Source organism: Dromiciops gliroides, chromosome 4, assembly GCF_019393635.1.
Source record: "Dromiciops gliroides isolate mDroGli1 chromosome 4, mDroGli1.pri, whole genome shotgun sequence".
Lineage (NCBI taxonomy): Eukaryota > Metazoa > Chordata > Mammalia > Microbiotheria > Microbiotheriidae > Dromiciops > Dromiciops gliroides.
The window spans coordinates 424,713,889-424,740,859 of NC_057864.1; the positions used below are offsets into that span (position 1 = coordinate 424,713,889).

Below are 26,971 nucleotides of genomic sequence, written 5' to 3' on the forward strand. Positions count from 1 at the left end.
ATTTTTTCTTTTAGGAGGAAGGACAATCTCTACTTGGAACAAGAATGGCAATCACTTCACCATGGCAGAAATTAAAACTTTGCCAGTTAATGGGGGGAAATGAGATTTAGGGTACATAAATTTTACTCTTATAATATAGGAGAGCAGAGGAGAATCACGCAATGGAAGAATATTTTAAAAGAGCTATACACTGGGGCAGTGGATAAAGCACCAGCCCTGGATTCAAGAAGACCTGAGTTCAAATCCAGCCTCAGACACTCGACACTTACCAGCTGTGTGAGCCTGGGCAAGTCACTTAACCCTCATTGCCCTAAAAAAAACAAAAAGCTATACACTTAGAACTAAAAAAATAGATTTGAGGTTCTTTCTGGAGAAGAGGGCACAAGATATTCTAAGAAAGAAGTAGCTACTTTTCATTCAAGAAAGGATATAGTAGAAATGCAGAAACTATCAGGTGAAGTGATAAGAATGATTTCTATAGTTATATATATAATATTGTGAAGAAAAACACATTTGAAAGACTTATGAACTCTGATCAATGCAGTGACCAACCAGAACTCCAAAGAACTAATCATAAAAAACACTTCCCATTTCATAATAGAAGGATAAGCATTCCAATGAAGCATTTGAAATACACAGAAGAAAACAGGAGTGTCAGAGGGAAACATAGACTAATCAGGAAAGTTTTGGAGCTAACGCAATGAAATGCTTGCATTCTTTTGAGGAAAAAAAAGAGGATCAAGATATACATTGTAGGGATTCATGTTGTCATGTGCAGTTCTTTTTTCTGTTCCTCTTTGCATGCAGAAATGCTTGTATTTGCTGCATTTGCAAAATTTAAAATATAAAAAAATTATAAAGGGTGCAGTAACTAACAAGGGCAAATTCTACACTGAAGCTGATCCTCACTAACATGTTAAATATTATTAATAGCTAAATAAATTAATTAATAGCTATTAACTGGAAAAATCTGACTAACTGGATGGAAATTATAAGAACCTTGGAGAAAAGTGACCATTCCCTCCTAAAGATAGTGATAAAGAAGGAAAAAAAGGTAAATATGTTCTGACATTCACCATAGATTTGGAGAAATCAGATTTCAGAGTGTTCAGGATAAGGATAGGTAGATAACATTACATTAAAATTCACAGGGGAAGTTATTCCAGGAGGGATAGGAAATTCCCAAGAATAAAATTCTCAAGACACAAAGGGAAACAATTCTAATAAGGAGAGAAAATGGAGTTGTCTGAAGGGACCAGAATAGATTCACAAGTAACTCGATTTAGATTTTTAACAATATTAAAGAAGGTAGAAGCAAAGACAGATGGGATGAATACAAGAGTGTGGCATGGTCCTGAAAAAGTATGTCAGGAGTGCTAAAGCTTATAATTAACTAAGGTTGATTAGAAAAGCTAAGGCTAATTTTAAAAGGAACTGTATTTTTTAGCAATTTCCAGGGAAAGAAAAGATGAGGGGGCAGCTAAGTGGTGCAGTCAATAAAGCACCGGTCCTGGATTCAGGAGGACTTGAGTTCAAATCCAGCCTCAAACTCTTGACACTAGCTGTGTGACCCTGGGCAAGTCACTTAACCCTCACTGCCCCACAAAAAAAAAAAAGAAAGAAAGAGAAAGAAAAGAAAGAAAAGATGAGAAACACTGCTTGGGAATAAATTGGAAAATGGTAACTGGAAACATAGAGAAGACAAAGATGCTCAATTTTTATTTTGTTTATCTCTTCTCTGCTAAGGAAAATGATCTTTGCACTGGAAATGATGAACCAAAATGGCTAACAGAGAGTTGATGTTAAAGATAACTAATGAGATAATTAGAATACTTCTATTTACTCTAGGTGTATTCAAGTCACATGGCTTAGATGAACTACATATTAGCTACTGAAAGAACTGGCATATGTGATCACTGAATCACTGAACAAGTATGAAAACTGAGAGAGGCACAACAGGTCAAATGAAAAGAGCAAATATTGGTCTGATTTTCAAAAAAAAGAGAGAACTGTACAAACTATAGGTCAATATGTGCAATTTTGATTCATGGGAAAATTCAAGAATAGATGGTTAGAGATTGTTAATAAACATCTAGAAAGGAAAATGTTGAATTCAAAAATCAAGCATGCATTTGTTAAGGATAGATCATGCCACACTAACCTCATTTCCTTTTCTTGACAGGTTAACTGAACTGATAGATCAGGGAAATGTAGATATGGTTTTGCTGAATTTTAGCAAAGCATCCGATCAAATATCCCATATTAGTTTTGTGGAAAAACTGGGAAGATGTGAACTAAATAGTAATACAATTAGAAAGATTAGGAATTAACCGAATGTCTGAACTCGAACGAGTGGTTCTTAATAGTTTGATATCAACCTGACAGGATATCTCCAATACAATATCCTAGAGATCTGTGCTTGGTCTTGTGATCTTTACAATTTTTGTCAAAGATTTGGACAAAGTCATAGATGGCATGCTCATAAAACTTGTAGATGACAAAAACATGGGAAGGATAGCTAACACACTTAATTATTGAATCAGGATCCAAAATGATCTTGACAGGTTAGAGCACTGACTAAATCTAATAATATTAGAAATAAATATTAAGATTCACACTTGGGTTCAAAAAATTAACTTCACAAGTACAAGACAGTGCTCTGAACTAAGCCTGACTCAGTCCAATCCCTCGGTAGTTTAGGTTCAATACTGATACAAAATGTTATACTTATTATATGAAGATACCTCAGGTATATTCAACTGAGCAAAGTTCCCTAAGTTACCAGTGTGATCCACCAGCCAAGCATCACAGCTCTTCATGGATGCTTTGTACTTAGGTGATAACGAAGTGACATCAACGGTGTCCCCTTTTAGTTCCCTGAGCCAACCAACTCTCAATACCTTTTAAGGAAAAAACTAGTTTAATTTGCTGAAGGGGGAGGGGTTAGGATATTGCTCCTACAACAGTTGGGGAGGTACAGTGACATAATTGTCTGAAAGAGGTCTAGGGGTTTCAGTGGAGTGAAATAGGAGCCTGCAGTGTGATATGGAAATTAAACAGGGTTAATGCAATCTTGGAGGGCTTTAAGCAAAACATGGTTTCCAGGAATAAGGAGATGATAGTCCCATCATATCTCAGACCATATGTAGAGTATTATGTTCATTTCCTGGCCCCAGAATTTAAACAGGACATTGAGAGTCTGGAGAGATTCCAAAGATGGGCACTCAGTATGGTAAAAAGCCTTGAATTCATGGTTTGTGAGGTCTTGAGGCTGTGAATTGAAGGAACTAGGGTAGTTTGTCCTGGAGAAAGTTCAGGAGGAACATAACATATTTCTTCAAGTATTTGAAGTGCTCCTCAGTGAAGAAGAATTAGACTTGAATAAAATCACAGATTGTATGCTTATCAGATTTACAGATGACACAAGGCTAGATGAAATAGCTAACCCACTGGATGGCAGAACCAGGATCCAAAATTATCTTGACAGGTTAAAGAACAGACTGAATCATAAAACATTAAATCTAACATAGATAAATATAAAGGACAGAATCAGAAGCAATAAGTATGTTTCAAAGAAGCAAATTTAGGCCTGATATTAGGGAAAACTTCCCAACAATTGTTGTTCAGTCATTTTTCAGTCATGTCCTTCTCTTTGTGACTCCATTCAAGGTTTTCTTGGCAAAGATACTAGAACCAAGAGAACACTGTACACAGTAACAGCAACATTGAGTGATGATCAACTGTGATAGACTTAACTCTTCTCAGCAGTGCAATGATCCACGACAATTCCTAAGGAATCATGATGGAAAATGTTTCCACATCCAAAAAAAAGAACTGTGGATTCTGAATGCAGATTGAACCACAGTTTCTACTTTTTTTGGAGGTTTTTCCCTTTTGCTCTGATTCTTCTTTCACAATATGACTAATGCAGAACATGTTTAATGTGATTGTACATATATAACCTATATCAGATTGCTTTCTGTCTTGGGGAGGGAAGAAGGAAAGGAGGTAAGAAAAAAATATGAAACTAAAAATCTTATGAAAATAAATGCTAAAAACTATCTTTACATGTAACTGGAAAATAGTAAAATACTTTTATGACTTAAAAAAATAAAATAATTTTAAAAAGAAAGAGGGGGGCAGCTAGATGGCACAGTGGATAGAGCACTGGCCTTGGAGTCAGGAGTACCTGAGTTCAAATCCAGCCTCAGATACTTAACACACTTACTAGCTGTGTGACCCTGGGCAAGTCACTTAACCCCAATTGCCTCACTCTAAAAAAGAAAAGAAAAGAAAAGAAAGGAAAGGAAAGGAAAGGAAAGGAAAGGAAAGGAAAGGAAAGGAAAGGAAAGGAAAGGAAAGGAAAGGAAAGGAAAGGAAAGGAAAGGAAAGGAAAGGAAAGGAAAGGAAAGGAAAGGAAAGGAAAGGAAAGGAAAGGAAAGGAAAGGAAAGGAAAGGAAAGGAAAGGAAAGGAAAAGAAAAGAAAAGAAAAGAAAAGAAAAGAAAAGAAAAGAAAAGAAAAGAAAAGAAAGGAAAGGAAAGGAAAAGAAAAGAAAAGAAAAGGAAAGAAAAGAAAAGAAGGAAGGAAGGAAGGAAGAAAGAAAGAAAGAAAGAAAGGAAGAAAGAAAGAAAGAAAGAAAGGAAGGAAGAAAGAAAGAAAGAAAGAAAGAAAGGAAGGAAGGAAGGAAGGAAGGAAGGAAGGAAGGAAGGAAGGAAGGAAGGAAGGAAGGAAGGAAGGAAGGAAGAAAGAAAGAAAGAAAGAAAGAAAGAAAGAAAGAAAGAAAGAAAGAAAGAAAGAAAGAAAGAAAGAAAGAAAGAAAGAAAGAAAGAAAGAAAGAAAGAAAGAAAGAAAGAAAGAGGCAGAGCCCTTCTATAGCTCTTATAGCCTTCTGAGTTGGCAGCCCTTCCTGGCTTGGTTGACAATCATCTTTAGTTCTAACCCCCTAGTTATAAAAAATAATGAGCCAACCAAAAGCTACTACTGTCAGTATATGTTCTTTAGCAAGGAGACAGAGCATGTGTTTCATCAATGGACCAGACCAAATGACTACCTCCATGGAAATGTTCAAGTACAGCAAATCAGGCGTTTCTTCTGATCCCCTTTGCTACAGCAAAGTCAAAAGTCAGAAACCTTTGGAATATAAGGAACTGTCAGGGAGATCAGGTGTCTGGTGGAACACTTCAATGAGGTACCTTAAGACATAAGTGACTCAGAAGGGAGACTAAGAATTTTGCCTAGGGTCAGGCTCACACTGGAAACAATCAGAAAGGCAGAAGACTTTCAAATGTTAATTATTCTTTGTTTAATCAACAAAATTAGATGGCCACATGATGGCAGTAGATGATGGGGAATTCTAATAGCTGATTATTTCCATAAACTCATAGGTGAAAACTTCTGTACTTGTACAATAAAAATGAGAAAGGAAATATCTATAAGCGTATACAAGTATTGCAATGATTTTCCCTTAATTTGTTGGCAGAGAAAGGCCAAAGAACATTAAATTAACCCAAGAGCTATTACTGGTACATCAGGGTATTAATCCTACCAGGTTCATAATACACTTCACCCACTTCTCGTAATCTTAGGGGATAAGGAGGTATGATTTCCAGAGCTGGCAAAATGCATCCATATGTGATCATTGTGCTTTAGTGTTCGAAGAGCTATCATGGGAAAGAAGAATGCCTTTTTCTGCTTGAATCCAGAAGGCAAAGCTAGGAGCAATGGGTAGGGGCTGCAAAGAGGACAATTTAGACTTCAATTCAAAGAATAAAAGTTCTAGACAATTAGGACTATCCAAAAAAGGAACGAGCTGACCCAGGAGGTAAGGACTTTCCCCATATTTCAATGTCTTCACACAAAGGCTGCCTGTCAATTTTTCAGATGCACTGTGAAGGGGCTTCCTTTTGGGTTAGAGGTGGAGCTAGTTCCATAAAAGTTCCTTCCTCCTCTGAAATTCTGTGTTTCTATCGCCCTGTAAAGACAGTGATTATTCATTCATTTACTCAGTGTATAGTTCTTGAAATCAAGAAGAAAGCCTTATATAGTCATATTAGGCAGCCAGGTGGTACAGTGGATGGTGTGCTGAGTCAGGAAGATTTCAGTTCAGATTTGGCTTCAGACACTGACTAGCCGTATGACTCTGGGCAAGTCACTTAATCTTTCTCTGTTTACCTCCGTTTCCTCATCTGTAAAATAGAGATCCTAATAGCACAGATCTTCCAGGATTGTTGTGAGGGTCAAAGGAGATAATATTTGTAAAGCACAAATTTGGCACACAATAGATGCTATATCTGTTAGCTATTATTATTTTATTGTGCTATAAAAGTAATAACAGAGTTATTGACTTTAAGAGCTGGAGGAAACTTTAAGAGGCATCTAGTTCAGCCTTATCATTTTACAGAGGGGAAAACAGCGACCCAGAAATAGTTAAGTGACAACCAGTATCATGAAGTTCAGCAGCAGAACAGCACCCAGTATAGTGCCCTGCACAGCATTAAGGAATGTTACATTTCAGCTAACCACTGAGTGCAGTTTCTTCATTTTCAGAACCATACGTCACCCTTATCTAAATGTGTTTCTTCATCCTCTTGTGTTCTTTGTGGTTCTTCAAGAAAAAGAAGAAACAGGATGTGTAAGTAAGCAAAGTGTAAAGTAAGGATGGTTAGATGTTGCATAACAGTCAAAAGCAGTTGATGCTTCATCTGTTGAAAAGATTCAAGTATACTGTACCTTACAAAAATACTTCATATGTGATCCTTGTGTAAAAGTCAAAAAATGACCCAGGGAAATGTCCTGATTTCTTAGCAACAACGTAGTCTACATAGCCTTTACTCTCTTACTTTCTCTTCTCTAAAATATAAAAAAAGAAAAGAAGAGTAGAAAACAGGGAGGCTGAAAAGGCAACCAAAGGTTTTTCTTTTAATTGATTTAAAGTCTAACCAAGCTCAATGAATATACCACCTTTAGCTAAAATAGAGAGAGGAGAGAGAGCCAGGGATGAAAAAGCAAGTGGTCTAGGTGGCTTTGGTACAGAGCCAGTCCTGCAATGTGTTTCCTGGAAAGACTTTCAATGCCAAACAAAGAGTACAGGGAGAAAGATAAAGGGAAATATTAAACTAGCAAGGAGCTGAACATTCAACATTTATCTAAAAGTGGCTGCAAGATATAACAAATGTAATGATAATCAAGAGTTTTGTTGTGGCTTTTATTTTTACAAATCCAGTGGAAATCTCCACAGACTATCCAGTCATTATGGCATAAAAATAACTCTGGGTCCTATAAAGCTATATGCCATCAGAATGCAGTTTCCAGCAGGTTCAATCCAGTTAAAAAGGAGTCAAGCACAGGACCACAGGCAAATCATGTGTTCGATATCTGAAGACCAGCCTAGCCAAGTACAAAAAGGCTCAGACCACAGCAACTCATGAAACAGGAAAATCATAAAACTTCTATTCAATTCAACTCAACAAATATTTAAATTAAGTGCTTACTGTGTGCTAGGCACTGGGGATACAAAGACAAAATTCAAGAGTTCCTGCCCTCAAGGAACTTACTTTCTACTGGATACTCAACATATATATAGGGAGATAATTACAAAGTATATACAAAGCAAATATAATTTGGTGAGCACTATAAACTAGTAGGATTAACAAAGACCTTATGTGGGAGGTGGAAGGTGAGCTAAACCTTGAAGAAAACTAGGTAATGTGACACATTGAGGTAAGGAGGGAGAACATTTCAGTTATGAGGGATGGTTTATGCAGGTACAGAAGCAAGAAATGGGCTGTATAGTGAAAAGCAATTAGGATTATTTGGATGTAACAGGGCATGTATGAGGGGGAGTCCCATGGCTAGCTACCAATCCCTTCAGGGTTCTAGGAGTACCCCTGGAGTTTTCTAATGTGAACATTCACAAGCTCCCCTCTGGTATACTTCCCCAACATTAAGACCAATTTTAACATCAATTAGATTTTACAAAGGAATATTTACAGAGGAAAACGTAGCAAGGACCAAAGTACAACATACCTCCCACCCCCTGCCAAACCAGGGCATACTCTTCCTTCTTCATTACCCTATTGAGGAAAATAGACTCAGAATTAAAGTGGTTGCTACAAAACATTCTCCCTACCAAATTCACTTCTGAGTGTGGCACAGGCAATGGGCAAGTTTCTCCTTTGCACAAACAAGATGTCAGCCGCCAGGTGAATTCACTGTTGTGCTGGATCAAACAGGTTGCTACTCAAAAGCAGCTTCTCTTGGGACTCATTAATTGCTGCAACCACCTTCACTTACTGAAAGGATTGGTGATGGTTCTTCTGACTTTTTGAAGCTCACAAGGTCATAATCTGGTCTGTTTCATCACTGCTGCTTAATCACCTAAAATCAAACAAGAAACACAACAGGAATATAAGAAGCGGCAAAGCCACATGGTGACCCCAAGTGAGGAGATTAGACCACCACAGCAGTGCCTGATACTTCTGATGTCACTACCTTGACCTAGAGGGCCACAGTATTTCATCATCCTCCCTCACTGAAAAGCCACCAGGGAGAGATAGAGTTTATCATTTAGAACCTTTGCATGCACAGTCAGTTCTGGTTCAGCAGCCAATTAAAGGGGTTTTTGTCACCATGAGATAAGGCAACAGGAAACGTTGAGAATACTTGAACATGCTTTGAGTCAGGTAAGAAAAGGGCCCCTCTATCATAAATTTCCAGAAGGAGAACCATCAAATTTTCACACAGATTAGCAGTAGGCCAATCTGTCTTTCTAAACTTGAACTTGTACATGCTCTCTAAGGACTGGGCACTCATTGGACTGATATGCATATGCATGTGTGTGTGTTTGCTCAAACCCACATGCATACATGCATGTACAAGCTATGCCAAACTACCTCTTTTAACTAAATGAACTTTTTTTTTTTTTTGCAGGGCAATGAGGGTTAAGTGACGTGCTCAGAGTCACACAGCTAGTAAGTATCAAGTGTCTGAGGCAGGATTTGAACTCAGGTCCTCCTGAATCCAGGGCCAGTGCTTTATCCACTGCGCTGCCTAGCTCCCCCCTAAATAAACTCTTAACAAAATGGAACATTGGTTTAGGAATTCCCATCAAGAGACTACAGATTAAAGATAATATTAATAATGGGAGTACAAATGAACAAAAAGTAAACAGAAGGGCTGACATTGCTCCTTCTGGTATTAACTCCCAGTCAGCCACATTATGAAGTAAAAACCTAAACAATACAATCATATCAGACAGGAAGTAGCCCAAAACAACTAAATATTATCCAGAAGATTATTTGAAATATTGATCTATGTCCACTAGCCTTAATGATGAAGCTTGCCCTAATTCTATATTATACTTTGAGATATAAATTAATAATATGAAGTCATCATGATTAGCAAGATTTAAAAATTAAGTTCTTGTTGCAAAAATTTATGTGTCACCTATATAAATTCTCCTATCCGTATACTTCAATAACTTGGAAATTGATTTTTTAACCTGTTTAAAAATCTCCAAAATTAAAGGTTTAATGGATTTTTAACCCATGCATTGAAAATATAAATATGCAACACCATCTGATTAGTTTACAAAAACAACTGGCTAATATCAGAGAAGGTGGGTGTTTATTAGCTGAATTTCTTTTCTTTTCTTTTTTTGGGGGGTAGTGGGGGGGGCAATGAGGGTTAAGTGACTTGCCCAGGGTCACACAGCTAGTAAGTGTCAAGTGTCTGGGGCCAAATTTGAACTTAGGTCCTCCTGAAACCAGAGTTGGTGCTTTATCCACTGTGCCACCTAGCTGCCCCCTAGATGAATTTCAATTTAAAAAACTTTTATAACTGTTGGATGGGACTGAAAAAGGAGTATGATGATTTAGTAAGTGCAGCCATGGATATAATTCTTTCATTTGGACCCCAATAGCTTTTTGAGATTTTTTTTCATCTACAACACACCTTAAAACCAAGTATAGAAACTGAATACTTTGAAAGTAGAGGAGAAATCTCAAACAGGTTTACAACTAAAACGTTTGGAGACTGTTGGTTCATAACAATCTTTTTGTTTTGCTGTTGCTAATGGATTTTTTTTTTAAGCAGAGCTGTTTATAGCCTCATGAAATTGATTATCAAAAGTTCAATAGGTTTTATTCCTTTTCTTCTAACTTCTGAAAAATGTTCCCTCCTTACCTGAAACTTTAAGATGTCAGTGGCTTCTGTCAAGGTCATTCTCAGATATTTATAAGTATCCAAGCTAAACAGAACACCCATCCTAAAATAAGTGCTATTTTCCAAGGTCTGGGAGTATATATCATCTTTAAACCAATTATAAAAACCAATCTGTCATCATTCCCACCCTCTACTCCTGACCCAAATGCCTATGTCTATGGTCACTGAAGTTATTGAATAAATGTCACAGACCAATCATCAGTGAAAAAAATAAACTTTCCATTAACAGTAATTCTGGGAGGATATTTTCAGCCTTGATGTTTATTACACTAACCTGAAAGGTCTTTAAAAACTTAATCAAATGCTAGTTGTTCAGCAGAAGGTGCTCCCAGTAGCTACTGTTCTCTCATGGAAGATGACTGCAGCCAGGAGAGTGGGCCACGGATAATTAGATGACCAGGTATATGGACCTTGAGTTGCTGCTCAGACATAATGGATCCAATGTGAATATGAAATATCTCAATAAGTCTTCTGGGAAAGTATAATAAAAGTTATGGGTTATAGTTTATGTTTCAATAATGTGTTATATTTATAAGTGTTTTGTATCTTAAGCACTTCTTTTTTGCTGGTAGAAATAAATAGCTGCCCTATACCTGATCATTTTGTACTCTGAGTAACTTTTCTAGAAGGGAACCTGTTACTCACTTTTAGGAAAGACTCTAGACATGAATCATACCAAATATTTGTTAAAGAGACTTCCCCTGAAACTCTGGGGTAGAGACATACTGAGTCCTAAAGCGCATCTGTCTTTGGGATCAGATTCCACCAATAGAAAGAATCTACCCACTTCCCAAGGGTAACAAGAGGAATTGGTTGTTTGTTCCTGGTTTTCCCACCAGAGCAGCTTCACTCCAGTTCCTACCTTTTGGGGTTTTTTTCTATTTTTCTTTTTGGCAGGTCAATGGGGGTTAAATGACTTGCCCAGGGTCACACAGCTAGTAAGTGTTAAGTGTCTGAGGCCAAATTTGAACTCAGGTACTCCTGACTCCAGGGCTGGTGCTCTATCCACTGCACCACCTAGCTGCCCCTCTACCTTCTGTTTTTAAGGGAAAATTTCATCTTGAAACCATGATAAAACCCCAAGGTCAGGGTTACAGGCTTGACAATACTCCTCTGTACCATAGGAATGAGCCTCAGTGAAAAGATCTTCCTATGTCAATGCTCTGCTGCCTAAGCCCAAAGGGGTATAAAATGTCTCCCCTAAAAGGGGCCTTATTCATTCCTTGTTGTATATTGAAAGGGCTGGCTATGTCTCCAATAACCAGGGTTTGGGGACTGAGGTGACGTATCATTATTTTTTTTTCAGTATTTTATTATTTTCCAGTTACATACAAGGATAGTTTTCAACATTTGTTTTCATAGGATTTTTAGTTCCAAATTTTTCTTCCACCCTCCCTTCCCTCTCTCCTCCCCAAGTCAGAAAGCAGTCTGATATAGGTTATAGACATATCATTATTAAGTCCATTATTAGTTTAATGCAGGCATTCTTAACCTGGGGTCCATGGACCCTAAAGGGGGCCATGAGTAGATTTTAGAGGCACGTGAACTTGTATAGGAAAAAATTTTCATCTTTATTTCAATATAATTGACATCCTTTATAATCCTATGCATCTTATTTTATATATTTAAAAGCAATAGTCTGAGATAGCCAAAGGGGTCCATGACACTAAAAAAGTTAAGAACCTCTGGGACTGCAGAGAGCTGTACTCATTGCTGATTTGGCTTCTGGTTGACACCTGTTCCTGCACTTCTGTGGCAATAAACCTTGATTCACTTCACAAAGGTTAAGTATCTCTCTTATGGATTAATTTTTCATGGTTTGAACCCAAGCATGAATTGGCTTGACCATCAGACTAAAACATCTACAATCATAGAGCAAAATTTTCAATAATGCTACTTGATTTAAAGTAATATTACTCCTAGCTCTACTAATTAACTACCGTATTACATGATATACTTGAAATCCAACCTCTTTCCTACTATGTAAGCAAGAAAAAAGCTTGGCATAATCATTGTAAATTGAGACGAGCTTTTTTAAGCCTTAGGCAATGAAAATAGATTTGACCTTTGTAGCAACACCATTGACCTTTCCCCAGGAGGGTTCTCTTGATAGAAGAGTCTATGATTCTATGCTATATAGCAACTGGTCTGGTCATTTAAAAAATAAAAGTTGAGTCTCCACAGTTGGCTCCAAAATAATAACAATTTTCCATTATGAATATTTTATACAATACATTATGTGATGGTATGTACAAAATGTGATACTTAAAAATAAAGATTTGACTGAGCACATTTGCCTTCTAATCCTGTTTTGTTGGGGGGTTTTTTGTTAGTCTGACCATGTGATCTTCTACCAAGTTTCTTCTATACATGAGAATAACTCACTTTATTCGTCTGGATATCGTGGAGATTAAATAATTAATGAATGTAAAGTGCTCTGTAAATAGAATGCAATAAACAAAACCATACTGTATTCAAGAAAAGAGTTCAATCCTTTCTTGTTGCCAGGTCCTAAATTATTTACCACAGCACAAATGATAATTTACTATACTTCCAGAGTGTCATCACCACAAAGTACTTTTGCAACAATTACAAAATAGACACATTTTTTTACTTAGTTATATTTTATAACAAATAAACTTTTGATCTAGTTTAGTCCCTTTGGAGTTAGGGAGAAGGAACAGTTGGTGATGCAAGAAAGAATATCAAAATGATAGGTTTGTGCAACTTACCTTTGTATAACCAGTTGTTTATGCAACAGCTTCTAACTGAAGACAAAACAAAACACTTCCCCAAAATTGAGACTAGCACTGCTTTTAAACAAACAATAATAAGGACTTTCCCAAGTAAATTATTAGTCCATGCCAAAAACATAAGTATGGACATTCTCATACCATAATAAATACTTCCAGACTATATTATTTTCATATATACATATATGTATGCATGTGTACATACATAAATTATATATGTATGTTTCATAATCTATGAAAAACTAGTCCATTGGCCACCCAGCAGTTAATGATAAATAAGAAGCAGCATGCTAGGTATGGCTTGATTTACACACTAGACTTCAGAAACACTAAATTCAAAGAGTTCAGATATAGATTAGTTAGGATCTTATAACCTCAGACTCTCAAAAGAAAGTAGCTTTCAAGAATAAGGATAAACTTTCAAGAATAAAAAGTGGGTGCCTTCTACATGAAGCCTTTCTTTATCAGACTACTGTGGTATTCCCTCTCAAAACTATCATGTAATACCCTTTGATCCAGCAATACTATTACTAGGTTTATATCCCAAAGACATCCCAAAAAGGAGAAAAAGACCTATTTGTACAAAAAATATTTATAACAGGTTTTTTTTTGTTGTTGTAGCTAAGAATTGGAAATCAAAGGAATGCCCATCAATTGAAGAATGGCTAAACAAGCTGTGGTACGTGATTGTAATGGAATATTGTTGTGCTATAAGAAATAAGCAGGAGGGGCAGCTAGGTGGCACAGTGGATAGAGCACCGGCCCTGGATACAGGAGGACCTGAGTTTAAATACAGTCTCAGACACTTAACACTTACTAGCTGTGTGACTCTGGGCAAGTCACTTAACCCCAATTGTCTCACAAAACAAACAAACAAAAAAAAAAAACCCAAGAAATAAGCAGGAGCCTGAGACATTTGACACTTACTAGCTGTGTGACCCTGGGCAAGTCACTTAACCCTCATTGCCCCACAATAGATAGATAGATGATAGATAGATAGATAGATAGATAGATAGATAGATAGATAGATAGATAGATAGATAGATAGATAGATAGATATAGATAGATAGATAGATAAGCAGACCCGGGGGCAGCTAGGTGGCACAGTGGATAGAGCACCAGCCCTGGATTCAGGAGGACCTGAGTTCAAATCCAGTCTCAGACACTTGAAACTTACTAGCTGTGTGAACCTGGGCAAGTCACTTAACCCTCATCGCCCTGCAAAAAATACACAGAAAAAAGAGAAAAAGAAATAAGCAGGACCTGTATGGACTGATGTATAGTAAAGTGAACAGAATCAAAAGAACTATGTGAACAGTGACAGCAGTACTATTTGATGAAGAATTGTGAATAACTTAACTCTTCTCAGCAATACAATGATCCAAGAAAGAACTGATATTGACTGAACAGACTGAAACATGCTATTTTTCGCTTTTTTTCAAGCTTTCATAGACAAAAGGACTAATATGGTAATGTTTTACATAATCATGCATGTATAACCTATATCTGATTACTTACTGCCTCAGGAAAGGGGAGAGGAGGAAAGGTAAAGGGGATAGAATTTGGAACTCAAAACTTTAAATAAAAATGTTTGTTATTCAAAAATAGGAATGACAAATATTTTCAGTGATACAATGATCCAAGACAATCCCAAAGGGTTAATGATGAAGCATACTATCCACCTCCAAAAAAAGAACTGATATTGATTGAACACAGACTTAAGCATGCTATTTTTCACTTTATTTCTTTCATTTATTCTTTTATTTGAGCTTTCTTATACAAAAGGACTAATATGGTATAGTTTTACATAAGTGTGCATGTATAACCTATATCGGATTACTTACTGCCTCAGAGAAGGGGGAGGGGAGGGAAAGAAAAAGGGATCGAATTTGGAACATAAAACTTTAAATAAAAATTATTATTATAAAAAAATAGACTTAAGAAAGTGAAAAAACTACCTTGTAGTCATTTTGTATGCTCTCTCTCCATATATATATGTGTGTGTGTGTGTGTGTGTGTGTGTGCATATATTTGTGTATATATGTATGTGTGTACACACACATACTCATACAAATCATATCCCACATTCAAATATAAGCACTGTTTCATCTTATCTTTGTAAAACCAGCATTTAGAACAGTTCCTGGCACATAGGAAGAGTTTAATAAATATCTGTGGAGTGATTAACTGATGAAAGTTACAAATGAATCCAATGATGAAGGCAGGGGATATGTCTGTTGAGAACAATGTGACTACACAGGAAACTCATTAGCAAATTCATGTTTTTAAAAGGCTGTATATAGGAGATGGAAGCAAGAGTAAGTATTTGAGGAGGAAGCAAGGGCAGATAATTGAGAAATACAAGAAAATGGCAAACTTCTTTCAAAACATTGTCAGGATGATTAAAGCCAAGTATGAACTAAAGACAATGAAAAGAGCTTTGGAACCTTGAACCTTTAAGTGAACTTAGGAATCATGTAGTTAAAGGAGGAGAAATTTAGAGCTAGAAGTCATTTTGGAAGCTACCTAAGCCAGCCCCCTGCTCTAACAGATGAGGAAACTGAGGCCCAGAAAGGTTAAATGACAACACAAAAGGGAGCAAGGCTGGGGTTTGAACCATGGTTCCCTGGTTCCAAAATTAGCATTCCTTCATTTTACAATGAAGAAACTGAGGCTCAGAGGGGTTAGGTGATTTCCCTAAGATCTCAGAGGTGTCAAAATAGCTAAACCAACGTTTAAAAACTCAGGAGCTCTGATTTCAAACCCTGTGTTCTTTTCACCACCCACACCAAAGAAGGATTGGCTCTTTCTTTAGTGTAGAAGGAGAGATAATAATAGACAATTGAAAGGAGTTATAATTATTTATCTTGTTTTACTGTTGCTTTCTCTAACCAGGAAAATAATCTTTAGAATGAGAAGAATCCAGACAAAAAGGGTTAACAGGGAATTAAAACTCAAGATAAGTGAAGAAATGTTAAGATAGTGATTGTTCTTGGGGGCAGCTAGGTGGTGAAGTGGATAAAGCAGCAGCCCTGGATTCAGGAGGACCTGAGTTCAAATGTGACCTCAGACACTTGACACTTAGTAGCTGTATGGCCCTGGGAAAGTTACTTAATCCTAATTGCCCCCCACAAAAAAAAGATAGTGATTGTTCTCAATCATAAACCAGAATTTACATTATATCATGTGATACTGTATAATGCAATATTATATAATGTTATATTGTATCAGTACATATTATAACATTATATTTATTTGGCACATAGCTAGGGATACATATAAAAAAGTCAGATGGTTCAGGCCCTCAAGGAGATCACTTTTTACCGGGAATATACAATAAGCTCATAGAGAAATAAATACTAAATATAATAAATTAAAAGTGAAGAGAGGGTCACTAACAACTGGAGGAAAAAGGATGGTACTCCTAAAGGAGACAGCACAAGCTGAGCCTTGAAGGGAGCTGGATATTCCAAGAGCTTGAGAAGAGGAAGTCCATTCCATAGCCAATGGAATCCAATCAGCCGCCAACCCTCATCCTTTCTCTCTCCACAATATCTCTTGCATATACCTCCATCTCTCGACTTCTACACCTACACAGCCACCACCCTGATTCAGAAATGCATCACCTCTAACCTGGACCGTTACAATAGTCTCCAACTTGGTTTTCCTGCCTCAAGTCTCTCCTCTCTCCAATCCATCCTCCACATGGCTGTCAAGTATGTTCCTAAAGTGCAAGTGTGATCATGGTACTCATTAATTTCCAGTGGCAGCTAGGTGGCAAAGTGGATCGAGCTCTGGACCTGGAATCATAAAGATCTGACTTCAATTTTTATTTAAAATTCTCAGTTGTTATAAGGATAAAATGGAATAATATTTATAAAGTTTAGCCCAGTGCCTGTACATAGTAAGTGTGATATAAATACATAGGCAGCTAAGTGGCACAGTATATAGACAGCTGGGCCTGGAGTCTGGAAGGCTTATCTTCCTGACATCAAATTTGGCCTCAGGCACTTACTAGCTGCCTGACTCTGGGCAAGTCATTTAACCCTGTTTGCCCTAGTTTCCTCATCTGTAATTCTTCTTAACTTACTGGTTACAATGTTGCGAATGTTCTCATCTCAATTCCTCTTCATGAATACAGACATTTCTGCTATAATGCTTCTTTTGAAAATGAATTTGTCCCAACACATTTAGGAAACAATTAGAGCACAGTACAAATTTCACGTTTGCTAATGCACAATTTCATCCGTGAGAGACACTAGATGAACACAGAATATCATACCCAGCTGAGCCAAGCCATTTAGGAATTCACAAAACACACAAATTCACGCTCCTCAAACATCTATCAGCTCCCTCAGTTCACTACAGGTGTTATCCTAAAAGGTTGTGTTTTACTATTCTTTTACATTCTTGGAAATAGGTGTGTGTGTGTGTGTGTGTGTGTGGAGAGAGAGAGAGCACACACATTCATTCAACATCACAACATCCTGATTAAAAAATGTCAAGCAATATATAAAAAGAAAGCTTTAAGTACTGAGGAGAAGCTTGAAATCACAAAGCATTTTAAAAGGAGAGAACATGTGACATCTCCCAAGGCATAAAGCAATACACATTGCAGACCATCAGAAATGGCGCCATGAAAATAAAAGAACTGATGGCCGCCATTTCCCCCATAAGCTTTGTGGGTTTTATTGTGTGATTTTTGCACAGCATGGTGATTTTTAGGAATGCATGTGTCAGATAATAGCAAAAACTAACTCTAATCCTTTAAGATTCAGTTCAAGAACCACCTTCTGCATGAAGCCTTTCCTGGTTCCCTCATGCTGATAATGCCTTCCCCTCTCCTTCCCAGGTAACCTTGTATGTTATTATATACATGCATATATTTATATATGTATGTGTGTATATATGTATATGCATGCCCATGTTATCTTCTGTATTAGAAAGTACACTCTTTGAGGGTAGGGACTGCTTTACTATTGTCTTGTAATCTTCAGGGCCACATAATACCTGGCACATAGCATAGTACTTGCTAAATACCTATTAGTTGATTTATTCCAGGCATGGGGTTTGGTTTACAAAGACGTGGAGGCAAGAAATGGAATTTCACATATAGGGAGCAGAAAGTACGTCTAATTTATCTAGAACACAGCTTCTTAAACTTTTTCCACTCACGACTCCTTTTGAACCAATAATTTTTTTTGGGGGGGGAAGGGGGTTTGGGTTTTGGTTTGGGGGTTTTTTTGCAAGGCAACGAGGATTAAGTGACTTGCCCAGGGTCACACAGCTAGTAAGTGTCAAGTTTCTGAGGCCAGATTTGAACTCAGGTCCTCCTGAATCCAGGGCCAATGCTTTATCCACTGCGCCACCTAGCTGCCCTGAACCAATAAATTTTTATGCCAACCCAGGTATATAAGTATATAAAATAGGTATACAAATCTAACATTTACTGTCAAATTTTTCATGACTCCCACACTCAGTTATACAACCCCACATGGGGTCGCAACCCTTAGTTTAAGAAGCTTTAGGCTAGAGCATGGAATGCATAAGGGGGAATAATATATAATTAGGTTGAAAAGATAGGCTGAAGTCAGATTGTGAAGAACTTTAAATGCCAAACAGAAGAATTTTTATTTTGTCCTAGAGATGATGAGAAGCCAGTGAAGCTTCTTGAACAGGGAATGGTATGATTAGACCTGCTCTTTGGCAATATTAATTTGTAAGCTTTGTGGAGGATGAATTAGAGATAGCAGTGCCAGGGCACTGGGAAACCAATCAAAAGGCTATTACAAAAGCTACAAAAGCCCAGGCAAGAGGTAATGAGGGACTTAACTAGGGTGGTTGTGGTATTAGAAAAGAAAAGAAGGCAGAAAAAAGAGATGTTGAGGAGTTACACTCAAGAAAACTTGGCAATTCACTGACTATAGAGAGAGAAAGAGAGTGAAGGGTCAAAGATGACTTCTGGGTTGAAAACCTGAGGAATGCAAAGGATATTAAAGAAAGAGGAAAAAGTGCTGTATGTACAAAAAAATTTATAATAGTTCTTTTTGTAGTAGGAAAATACTGGAAACTAAGGGGATATCCATCAATTAGGGAATGGCTGAACAAATTAAAGTGTGTGAATGAATAAAATACTATAAAAAATGAAGAAATGGTTTCACAATACCCTGGGAAGATTTGCATGAATTGATTCAGAGTGAAGTGAGTACAACCAGGAGAATAATTTATTTCTTTTTTCTTTTCTTTTCTTTTCTTTTTTTTTTTTTTGGAGGGGCAATGAGGGTTAAGTGACTTGCCCAGAGTCACACAGCTAGTGTCAAATGTCTGAAGCCAGTTTTGCATCCAGGGCTAGTGCTTTATCCACTGCACCACCTAGCTACCCCTGACAATACTTTATACTATAACAACAACACTAAAAATAAACAATTTTGAAAGACCAGAACTCTGATCAATGAATTGATCAACCATGATTCCAATGGACTGATGATAAAGAATGCTACCTGCCTCCTGATAAAAAGGTGATGGACTAAAACGCAGAATGAAATACATATTTTATACATGACCAATGTGGTGATTTATTTTAGCTACATTTATTTTTACAAGGCTTTCATTTTTCTTTTTTCTTTTCTTTTTTTTTTTGTGGGTGCAGATGTGGGAAACAGAAATAAAAGAAATGCTTGACAACTAAAAAACCTTACTTTTAAAAAACCTGGGGATGGGGCAACTAGGTGGCACAGTGGATAGAGCACCAGCCCTGGATTCAGGAGGACCTGAGTTCAAATCCGGACTCAGACACTTGACACTTATACTAGCTGTGTGACCCTGGGCAAGTCACTTAACCCCACCCAACTGCCTCACCAAAAAAAAACCCCAAACCTAGGGAGTGGTGGTTGTTGACTGAAATGGGATAATTGGAGGGGGTTTGTTTAAGGGGAAAAGATAACAAGTGTAGTAAATTCAAGTCATCTGGCCCAAACCAACAATACCCTAAGTATTTAAAGAACTTGTAAATGTGATTGCTGAACTGCTGCTGTCTGTGGTCTTTGAAGAATCATGGAGAGGAGAGAGGTTTCACAAGACTGGAGGCATGTATAGGTTGCAGTTTTAAAGGGTTAATAACCATATGCCATTGAGTATAATATTAGAAGTTAAAATTAAAGGGGAAGTATGAAAGAATTTTGAAAGGGAAAAAGTGGGTACATGCTATGGATATTGACCAACCAGACTTCTCTGTCAAGACCTCAGAACAGAAGACTGCCCACCTTTAAGCTACTCTCTTACCTGAGGAGTAACTAGTTCTTAAAAGAGTTTGGGAGTAGTACTTGTGTACTCCAATCAAGTCACTTAGTTTAATTTGTCCCATTCACCAGAAACTCCTATTTAAATTCTTCACATTGTTTCCCAAATTATCTCTGTCAATGGCTTAACTTTAGAAACATATTTAATCAGTAGCAAAATAAACACAAGCATGTTCAGATAAAATCCTAATCCAAAACACATATCCCAGATTGCTATCTCCACTTAGTCCTACACCAACTATTGCAAGAAACATAAGAGCAAAAAATTTACAAAAATCTGTAAAAAATTTACAAAAAACAACAACAACAAAATTATTTCTCAGTTCACTAGGAGTTGAAAAAATAATTTTTCATTCACGAATTACGTAACTGTTCAGTCTGTTTTAATGAATTCAAAAATCTGTTGTGTGCTTAAGGTTTCTTTGTCTCCTCTATGAGAATGTAAGCTCCTTGAGGAATTATTTTGATTTTTTTCTTTTTATTTGCAGCAATTAGTATAGTGCTTGGCCTACAGTAAGTACTTAATAAATGTTTGTTGATTGATAGATAGACACACTTGCTACAAGCAAGGAACCATTAGGACTTGATTTTGCTTCCCTTTCCTTTATCTCAGTTTTCATCTCCCTCCAACTCTACACTGATTTTCTCCTTCACTTGAGAGCAAATCCAGGCCTTTCAGTATTAGAACAAAGTTGGTTGGGTTTCTTTACAGGGAAATCTCTTAGCTATTAGAATCCCTCCAAAAGTAAACAGTATGAGTAGGAAGAGCAGACTGGCTCTCACTCAATCACCATTCCCCATTTCCTACTCTCATCAATCCTTACTTTTCCCCAATATCAGAGTTCTTCCTTTTTAAATACTCCACCTTTGTGTCACCACTTCCCTAAATATGAGTATACAGATGATCACTGGCTAACACAAGACAGCTACATTAAAATCATGGATAGAGCACCAGCCCTGGAGTCAGGAGTACCTGAGTTCAAACCTGGCCTCAGCACTTAACACTTACTAGCTGTGTGACCCTGGGCAAGTCATTTAACCCCAATTGCCTCACTAAAAAAAAAAAATTAAAAAAAAAGAGTAAGTCATGCCAAACTAACCTAATCTCTTTTTTTTTGACAAGGCTTATATAATGGTAGATCAAAGAAATATGATAAACATGGTATTACAGACTGTAGCAAAGTATTTTTAAAACTCTTAATATTAGCCTCATGAACAAGATGCTAATTTTATACCAATAGAATAAGGTAGGTTGAGAACCAGTTTATCAACAAGACCAAAAGAGTGAAGATTAACCGACAGACCCAACATGATGGTGTTAAGGTATCTCTAGTGAGATGCCACAGGAATGTCCTCAATCTAATTGTAGTTAATGTGTTAAGTGGCAGGTAGGTGATACAGTGGGTAGAGCACTAGCCCTGGAGTCAGGAGGACCTGAGTTCAAATCTGACCTCAGGGCAGAGCCAAGATGGCAGAGGAAAGGCAGTAAATGCTCAGACTTCAATGTGCTCATAAATGATTTGAATGAAGACACAGAGGCATGCTTATATTAAATGGCAGAATCATGATCCAAAAAAAAGTATTTTGACAGCCTAGAACTATGGTCTAAAGCTAAAAGGATGAAATTTAATAGATGTTAATATTCTTCATTCAAGTTCAAAAAAATCAACTATATAAGTACAGGATGGAGAGTGGCCAAAAAAAAAAAAGAGAGAAACAAAAAAGCAGTTTATGTGAAAAAACAATCTAGGGTTTATAATGTACTGCAAGTTCAGGGTGAGTTAGAAATATGATGTTCCAACAGCCAGAAACACTAGTGTAATCTCTGGCTGCACCCACGGAAATTCAGCATCCAGAATAAGTAAGGGTACAGATCTGCTACACACTTGAACTGGTGAGGCCACATCTGGGATATGGTATTCAGTTCTGGACAGCACATTTTAGAAAAGCCATGGATAAGACGGCTCATGTCTAGAGGAGGGGGGCCAGGATGATAAAAGAAAGTGAATCCATGAAATAGGATCTAAGCATACAGGGTGTACCAAAAGTCTTAGTGTCATTTTAAGCTATTAAAGACTAGGTTAAATGAATATGGAGCAAAGGAAGAGCATGAAAAGCTATCTTGAAGTATTTAAAGGGCTGACATAGAGAAAAGGGATTGGATTTGTTCTGCTCTGATCCTGAGAGCAGAACTAGAAGCAGTGGGTTGAAATTACTGGGAATCAGAATCCAGCTCAATATAACAGAAAAAAATTCTATTTGAGTTGTTCAAAAATATAATTGGCTACACTGGAAGGTAGTGAGTTTCATGTCACTGGAGGTCTTCAGGCAGAGGTTGGTTGACCTTTTGTGGGGATGTCATAGATGGGATTCATGCTTTAGGTTGGGGTTGGACTTGACCTCTGAGGCCCTTTCTAACCTTTCAAATCTGATCCTATGGTTCAGTGTTGCTGTTCACAGCCCTGTGTTAATCATGTCAGCAATATCTGAAAAAAGAGTATCTCTTAGAGCCTGCCTGGCACAGCCACTGACCACATAACTGAAATAATTCTCTCAGCCAGCACTTATGTTAGATGTCACAGTCAGACAGCTGTGCCTTTCAGTTCTAGAACTCCATGCTTCTAACAGAGCTATTCAAAAAATAGTACCTTGTGTTTACAAGGCACAGTTTAAATTTCATAGCATTTTCACATCCTTAGTTAAACCCTATATCACACTAGGTTAAAAATAAGAAATAGGCATAAAACAAGTAAACCATAACTGATATTGGTATAGTGTTTTACATGCATAATCTTATTTAGACCTCAGAACAACCTTGTGACATAAGTACTATATTATCTCTATTTTTTCGATGATGAAACTAAGCCCTGGAGGACACAGACTAATTTTTTTTATTTTTATTTTTATTTTTTTTGGTGAGACAATTGAGGTTAAGTGACTTGCCCAGGGTCACACAGCTAGTAAGTGTTAAGTGTCTGAGGCCAGATTTGAACTCAGGTACTCCTGAATCCAGGACCAGTGCTTTATCCACTGCACCACCTAGCCGCCCTAATTTTTTTTAATCTTTGTATTACAAGCTCCTCACAATGTCTGTAACATAGCAGGCACTAAATAATTGCTTAATTGAATTCTATTAAGACCCATTTTGTCAATCTGCAATATTCTCTATTCTCCCTCTGCCCCTAATTTCTATCAAAGTCCTACTATCCCTCTAAAATATCTGTATCTAATATTTGATATGGATCTGATATCCAACATACAAGACAACTAATAGAAGTATAAAAGATCAAAAGCCATTCCCCAATAGATATGTAGTCAAAGGATCGGAATTGTCCTCAAAAAAAGAATGGCAAACTATTAATGACCACATAAAAAAACACTCCAGATCACTAAGAATAAAAGATATTTTAAAATAAAGCAATATTAGATGTTTATCTCACACCCACTAAATTGGCAAGGATTACCCCAAAATGTAATTATTAAATATAAGTGTTGTTGAGGAAAGCCAGGCACAGTAATGTTGTTATAGCTTTGACTTGGCATGACAATTCTGGAAAGCAATTTGTAATTACTTGAAGTAAGTGACTAAAATGTCTGTATATTCTAACCCAGAGATTTTACTGATTGGCATATAGGTGTGCCCGTGTTTAACAACAGGCTTTTGAATAAAAAATATGCTCAACATATATTATATATTTTATCTATATTCCTAACATTTCCTCTTATCATTTTCTTAAATCTAAACAATAAACAAAGTGATAAATCAAGCCCAGCTTTATTGCATTTGCTTTTCTTCTAAGCTATAAACGTTCACAAATTTACCAATGCACTGGCTCCAGTATAACCCTGAATAATACTCCAAGGAGGTCAATAGCAAAAAGGGCTTCATGTACAACAAAATATTTATAGCAGCACTTTCTGTAGTAGCAAAGAACTGAAAGCAAAGTGGAAGTCAATTGATTGGGTGAACAGTTAAACAAATTTTGGTACACGAGTTGAATTAAATATTGCTGTGCTGTTAGAATCTATAATGTGGTTAATAACCAAACTAGAATTGAAACTTAACTTTTTCTGATTCCCAGTCTAGAATTAGACCATCCTGGTTCAACTAAATTAGTTGAAATCTATTACCACATAAATGTGTGTATATATACATATGTGTAAACATATATATACACACACATAATCTATAATTCTATTATACATGTAAGGGAGAGGTCTCTCCTCTCAAAGAAGAGAAACAAAGACAGGGAGAAAGCATTTTTAAAATATTTATTATGTACCAGGCAATGCAGATTGCTGGGAATATGAAAAAATAAAGCAAGACAGTCTGCCCACAAGGATCTTACCTTCTAATGGAGAAAGACAAAATTTAAAGGGGAACTGGAAATTAGGAGGCAGGTTATATGAGTGGCAAGGTTTGGAACTGATCACGTGGAAATGAGATGGAATTCCAGGGGAGATAAAGGGAAAGGTCACCTATTGGAGCCCAGGGAGATTTCTAAGGCAAATTCCAAAGTTCCTAAGCAGCAGCATAGGGGATAATGGTGGGAAACATGGTTTAGAGTTGTGATTATATAATTGGTAAATAATCCCATTCATTCATTCTTTGTGTAACCTGGGTTTCTAGCCAGGCCTGGGGCACTCTGCATGTTGACTCAGTGCTCCTTGACAAAATTACTGCTACAAAACAACATACCTTTCTGACTAGGTATTGCTGCCAAGACAGATGCAGTAGTAGAAGGGAACCTCATCTACCAGAATCAATGTTGTATCTTTATCAATCCTTTTTATTATTTAGTATCTTTGTTAATACTTATCTTTGTTTAAATTTTTTTAACATTTTTTTTTGTGGGGCAATGGGGGTTAAGTGACTTGCCCAGGGTCAAACAGCTAGTAAGTGTTAAGTGTCTGAGGTCAGATTTGAACTCAGGTCCTCCTGAATCCAGGGCTGCAACCTAGTTGCCCTGTCTTTGTTGAAATTTTAAGGACCATAAATGTCTCACTGAATTCTAATTTTGAACCTAAACTACCAGACTGGTCCAAATTAAACCTGACCCAAAATGCTAATTTAACTGTTAGAGTTTTAAAGAAAAAACAAAACCTCAGTCAATTAAGAGGTCTATGTCATCCTTGGTCATCAATTGTATAGTTTAATATAAACCCAAGGTAACTAGTCATATCCTCCTCTCTCCTTCTTCCATGGGTTTTTTTCCCAGAAGGGAATAGCTCCACGAAGACATACTTGACATTAAGGATTAAATACAGATATGTTCACTGTTATCTAAAACAGAATAACTGAAACTGATAGCCAGTTCACTGAAATTTTTTTAAATTTACAATAATTTTTCAGTCCCTTCCATTTATAGATACATCTTGGAGAAAAAATCTGAACTAAAGAAAAGTTAAGCACCTGAGCCAACATCATAGAGCTGCTGATAACCAGTGAAAACAGCTTGAAGGATATTGTGTGAGATTTAAAATTGGATATTAGATCATAAATCTACCCTACTTAACCTTTCCCTTAATTTATCTCCCAGACTAGTAAATGGAAGAAGCTTTTGGTTTTCTAGATAGACCTTTTATTGTTATGGTAGTCACAAGGTGATGTCGATTAGAAGGATAGGAAAGTAGAAACACAATACAAATCGTCTTAAGTCTAAGCTTAGTCTATATTCTTTATAAAAACTCACCAAAACCGAAGGCCACCTTTGGAGAGAGAGAGACCGTCTGTGCAGCGCAGTCAGGAGACCAGCAGAGCAGGAAAAAGCCCCCACTTCCGGTCTCTCCTTGCCTTTTAAGCTCACACCCCAGAAGTCGAGTGCATAGCAGGCAGTCTGACATGCGCAGCAGGCGGACTGGCGTGTGTAGCTCATGCTGTTGGTCTCCTCCCCAAAAGGGTGGTCCTTCAAAAACTGGAGTCTTTCAGTTATCCTAACTGACTGTTAAAAAAACTTTCATATTTTTTACCACAATTGGCAGATCAAATGAAAGAGATCTTTTTTTTTTTTTTTAGTGAGGCAATTGGGGTTAAGTGACTTGCCCAGGGTCACACAGCTAGTAAGTGTTAAGTGTCTGAGGCCAGATTTGAACTCAGGTACTCCTGACTCCAGGGCCAGTGCTCTATCCACTGAGCCACCTAGCTGCCCCAAAAGAGATCTTTTTGTAAGTAGAGCACTCTGAAGGTCCATCCAGAGTCTGGAGTCAGAAGGTCTGATAAGAAATAACCAGTGGAAAAGAACAAGACCTAGACTCAGGGTTTGAAGACACAGAGGAAAGAGTCACAGAGGAATCATGAGAGCATGAGTTTCAATCTGTATTGCAGATCTTATTACATTATCTTTCCCCCAAAATGCATCCCTCTTCGGAACTTCTTTATTACTGTCTAAGGTACCACCATTCTTCCCATCAAACCAGGTTCAAAACTTTGGTGTCATCCAAGATTCTTAACTTTCCCTTATTCCACTTATTCAATCAAATGCCAAATATAATCTTTCCTATCTCCATAACATCTCTTGTATCTATCCCCTTCTCTCTATTCACACAATCACTAGCTGCAGATTGATATCAATAGATAACTTTACTCATCATGCTAGGTTACTCACTCTGTCCCAGAAATAGAACAAAACAAAAAATGAAGGGTTGGGAAGAGTTCTTAATCACTGTTGCACATTATGGATCTCAGAACTTGTTCTTTC

General features: G+C 37.1%; 1 protein-coding gene across 2 annotated transcripts in view; it reads right to left on the minus strand.

Moving 5' to 3' along the window:
- The window catches only part of LOC122755345 (ferric-chelate reductase 1-like), a 108,046-nt gene extending 83,387 nt beyond the window's left edge, over window positions 1-24,659 (minus strand). Inside the window, exons 1-3 of one of the 2 annotated variants that reach the window (XM_044003659.1) lie at window positions 24,623-24,659; window positions 10,497-10,641; window positions 8,130-8,377 (exon numbers count right to left, since the gene is read on the minus strand). The gene's annotated coding sequence lies outside the window, so the exon portion shown is untranslated. Of the gene's footprint in view, window positions 1-8,129; window positions 8,378-10,496; window positions 10,687-24,622 lie in introns of those variants that run through there. The other variant, XM_044003660.1, reaches the window with a different exon arrangement.
- Between the last annotated feature and the right edge of the window lie 2,312 nt (window positions 24,660-26,971).